This window comes from Oncorhynchus kisutch, unplaced genomic scaffold, assembly GCF_002021735.2.
Source record: "Oncorhynchus kisutch isolate 150728-3 unplaced genomic scaffold, Okis_V2 scaffold756, whole genome shotgun sequence".
Classification (NCBI taxonomy): Eukaryota; Metazoa; Chordata; class Actinopteri; order Salmoniformes; family Salmonidae; genus Oncorhynchus; species Oncorhynchus kisutch.
This window is the reverse complement of record NW_022262701.1, coordinates 118,642-123,561: the sequence shown is the minus strand read 5'-3', so window position 1 is coordinate 123,561 and position 4,920 is coordinate 118,642. Positions and strand designations below refer to the sequence as shown.

Here is a 4,920-nt window from a genome sequence, read left to right as displayed (position 1 = left end):
GGTGCGGTTGGCCCTGGGTTCCTCCTAATGCTAGACAATGCTAGACCTCATGTGGCTGGAGTGTGTCAGCAGTTCCTGCAAGAGGAAGGCATTGCTGCTATGGACTGGCCCGCCCGTTCCCCAGACCTGAATCCAATTGAGCACATCTGGGACATCATGTCTCACTCCATCCACCAACGCCACGTTGCACCACAGACTGTCCAGGAGTTGGAGGATGCTTTAGTCAAGGTCTGGGAGGAGATCCCTCAGGAGACCATCCGCCACCTCATCAGGAGCATGCCCAGGCGTTGTAGGTAGGTCATACAGGTACGTGGAGGCCACACACACTACTGAGCCTCATTTTGACTTGTTTTAAGGACATGACATCAAAGTTGGATCAGCCTGTAGTGTGGTTTTCCACTTTCATTTTGAGTGTGACTCCAAATCCAGACCTCCATGGGTTGATAAATTTGATTTCCATTGATCATTTTTGTGTGACTTTGTTGTCAGCACATTCAACTATGTAAAGAAAAAGTATTTAATAAGAATATTTCATTCATTCAGATCTAGGATGTGTTTTTTTTGTGTTCCCTTTATTTTTTTGAGCAGTGTATATATAAATACAATTGGTGTCCAAAAATGCCGATTTCCGATTGTTATGAAAACTTGAAATCGGCCCTTTGTAAATCATCCATATATATATATATTACCAGTCGAAAGGGTTTTTCTTTATTTTTACTATTTTCTACATTGTAGAATAATAGTGAAGACATCAAAACTATGAAATAACACATATGGAATCATGTAGGTATCAAAAAAATGTTAAACAAATCAAAATATATTTTACATTTGAGATTCTTCAAAGTAGCCCTTTGCCTTGATGACAGCTTTGCACACGCTTGGCATTCTCTCAACCAGCTTCATGAGGTAGTCACCTGGAATGCATTTCATAAATTAACATGTGTGCCTTGTTAAAAATTAAGTAAAGGAATTTCTTTCCTTCTTAATGCATTTGAGCCAATCAGTTGTGTTGTGACAAGGTAGTGTTGGTATACATAAGATAGCCCTATTTGGTAAAAGACCAAGTCCATATTATGGCAAGAACAGCTCAAATAAGCAAAGAGAAACAGCAGTCCGTCATTACTTTAAGACATGAAGTTCAGTCAATCCGGAAAATGTAAAGAACTTTGAACTTTTTATCAAGTGCAAAAACCATCAAGTCGCAAAAACCATCAAGCACAATGATGAAACTGGCTCTCATGAGGACCGCCACAGGAAAGGAAGACAGAGTTAACTCGGCTGCAGAGGATACGTTCTTTAGAGTTAACTGCACCTCACATTGCAGCCCAAATAAATGCTTCACAGAGTTCAAGTCACAGACACATCTCAACATCAACTGTTCAGAGGAGACTGCATGAATCAGGCCTTCGTGGTCAAATTGCTGCGAAGAAAGCACAACTAAAGGACACCAATAAGAAGAAGAGACTTGCTTGGGCCAAGAAACACAAGCAATGGACATTAGACTGGTGGAAATCTGTCCTTTGGTCTGATAAGTCCAAATTCCAACAATGTCTTTGTGAGAGTAGGCGTACAGATGATCTCCGCATGTGTGGTTCCGACCATGAAGCATGGAGGAGGTGTGATAATGTGGGGGCGCTTTGTTGGTGACACGGTCTGTGATTTATTTAGAATTCAAGGCACACTTAACCAGCATGGCTACCATAGTATTCTGCAGTGATACGCCATCCCATCTGGTTTGCGTCTCCAGGCTGTGTAAGGGCTATTTGACCAAGAAGGAGAGTGATGGAGGGCTGCATCAGATGACCTGACATCCACAATCACCCAACCTCAACCCAATTGAGATGTTTTGGGATGAATTGGACCACAGAGTGAAGGAAAAGCAGCCAATAAGTTCTCAGAACTCCTTCAAGACTGTTGGAAAAGCATTCCAGGTGAAGCTGGTTGAGAGAATGCCAAGAGTGTGCAAAGCTGCCATCAAGGCAAAGGATGGCTACTTTGAAGAATCTCAAATATAAAATATATTTAGATTTGTTTAACACTTTTTGGTACCTAAATGATTCCATATGTGTTATTTCATAGTTGTGATGTCTTCACTACTACTCTACAATGTAGAAAATAGTACAAATAAAGAAAAGCCTTGAATCAGTAGGTGTGTCCAAACTTTTGACTGGTACTGTATACATATATACAGGAGTAAGACAGATATAGCTTCTGTTGCCTGTTTGAGTATTTGTTTAATAGACTACTGATTCTGTGAGCACCAAGCCTCATGCACCGGCAAAATGTTGAATTAAGCAATTTCACAGATTCGGCTGTTTTTAATATTTGCTATGCTGTAATAATGGCTTTATAATTTTTAGTCGTTAGAACAGACTGGTATTGCTTAACATTTGCTTAACCTTTTGCACGTAGGGGGCAGTATTTTCGTTTTTGGCTAAAAAACATACCCATTTGAAACGGCCTATTTCTCAGCCCCAGAAACTAGAATATGCATATAATTGTCAGATTAGGATAGAAAACACTCTAAAGTTTCCAGAACTGTAAAGAAGAAGTTTCCAGAACTGTAAAGAAGACGTTTCCAGAACTGTAAGGAAGAAACTAAATGGCTGAAATGATATTGCGTCTTCAGCATGGACAGCACAATAAACAGTTGCTGTTATGTGGTGCCTTTTCGCTGCAGTAGGGAGGAGAGCGAGACAACGTGCACCTGTCACACAGGCACTCGCTGTCATTTCTTTTAATACAGTGTCACCATCGGGCTCTTTCTTGAGTCATTTGTGTGTCTTAATTATTTAATTAAACAGTGTGCTTAAAGCATCAGCCAAGCTCAGTGCCTATGTAGGTGATTGTATTCAAACACATAGGGTGTGTCTGATATGGAAAAATACATTTTAACATTAGAACAGGATTAGAACAGCCCTGCAATCAGTCTTACCCTTGCTCTACTCAAAGGGCTGTATTGGAATGGCTTCATACAGATCTACGTGTATATCATTGACTGTATTGTCTTTTTAGGCCAAGAGGACCAAGAGAAACAAAGTGGAGCAGATCACTGATGCAGGTCATAAATGAAACTCTAATTTCACTGAATGTAATCCTTTTGCATGTAAATGTAATTTAGTATGGACATCTATTGAGCAGAGGACTAATAGCAGAGTGCACATGTTATACTTTCTTGGCTACTTAACTTCACAAAGTACACAAAGTTGGCTAATACATATTTGCCTCAGGAGGTTACATGTTTTTTGACTTCTTTACCTTGGTGAATGCTGCTTTGCACACAGGTCCCTCTACATCTGTGGAATTCTCTGGGATGGCAGTTCAGGGGACATCTCACCAGGGACAATCTAATGAGAAGATCCTAAGTGAGTGTGTCTCCAGGGCCTGTCAGACCAGGGCTCTTGACCTCCCGCCAATCGATCCGGATGCTTTCAACCCGATTATCATCCGGTTTCTGGAAAAACTTACTGAGGAGTATGTCCAAACTTCTATTGTAGTATTTGAATGCAATGTCATCTGGAGGATTTTATAAATTGTATGTGTGTTGGTGTGCTTTTTGGTGCTAAAAAACATCTAATTATCTCCTATAGGCAATGGAGGCAGTTAAGCATTGGCAGGATGGACCCTGTAAGTCCCTTCACCCTGAAAATGATTCATAGATATATTAATAGATGTTTCAAGAATATTAGATACAAACCTTTTATCTATCTACAGTATCATCCACATTATCACAAACAGTTTCATTCAAAGAGCTTTTTAGTAGCCTACTGCTTTTCATGCTCTCCAATGTATGCCACTTTCATGATTCTCATGAACATATGTGAGATTGTTGGTATCTCTTCGAGGAGCTTGGTTTCAGAGCCCGGCTATGAGTAATCTACCTACACTGTTTCGGTCCTACAGGTGATGAGGGCATTGCTTGCAGAGATGTGCCTGGAGATTGTGCGGTTTGTATCTGAGGCCATCCTGGAGGTCATCATCCCTGCAATTTTCCGTTTTGTACGGATATACAGCCATGTGTCTCCAGTATCCAGCAAGTCTCTGACAGAATCAGAGAGATCCTCTAGCACAAACCTGAAGATTCGCAAGAGAGGCAGCAGCAAATCCTCAAGGTGTTGCACGGCCAAATCAAGCTCCTCTCGTAATGGGTATGTTCAGTCATTCCTAAAGAAACCGGTTTCACCTAACTATTCATAACCCATTTTGTGAAAATATGTTTTGTTTATCTGTGTAACAGTTTACTCTTAATGACCAATTTAACTGATTACTGAATGATGTATTAATGTCACTACCGTGTCTACTATTGAATATGGAATGCTGTATTGTTTGCTTTGTATTCTCAAAGGTCTCAGACAGTGTTGCCAAATACTCAGGGAGATGGTGAGTCTATATCATCTGAGCCACTCAGGGACTTTTTTGGGATCACTGAGGACAGTCTCCTCACTGGTGTCCAGGATTCCTTCAAAGAGTCGCTGAACAATGTCCTCTGTATCCAAAGAGAGGACCAGGTAGACACTCAAAGTCTATCCCGGGTTATTGTTGGAGAAGTGTCAAAGAAGGTCAATTCCATAATCTCTGTGGCCATCCAAACTCCCATCTCTGGCCGAATGTCCCCTGTTATTTTTGCCAGTGGTGGTGTCTCCAGCACCAAGGTGGTTGAGGAGATGGTGTCTGGCGTTTCCAACATACTTCAGATGTATATTAATGGGAAGAGTGTTGAGCAGATTGTTCTCAGAGAGGATGGTGTTGAGGTGGATATGACACATTTAACAGGACAGGTCATGACAGCCCTCAGTGGCACTGTTTTGAACTTCAGCAATAAGGAAGAAAATGACCCCGACAAGAGGGAACTGCTTTGTGTTGTTGCTGACCATATGAAGATGCTTGAAGCTTGTAAAAGTCCAGAGGAGATGCTAAAAC

General features: G+C 41.1%; 1 long non-coding RNA gene across 1 annotated transcript; it reads left to right on the top strand.

The window, feature by feature from the left end:
• Positions 1 to 3,013: 3,013 nt before the first annotated feature.
• LOC116361862 (uncharacterized) lies at positions 3,014 to 3,629 on the top strand. Its single transcript, XR_004207661.1, has 3 exons — positions 3,014 to 3,061; positions 3,285 to 3,474; positions 3,591 to 3,629. It is a non-coding gene; the product is annotated as an uncharacterized LOC116361862 (long non-coding RNA).
• Positions 3,630 to 4,920: the final 1,291 nt, after the last annotated feature.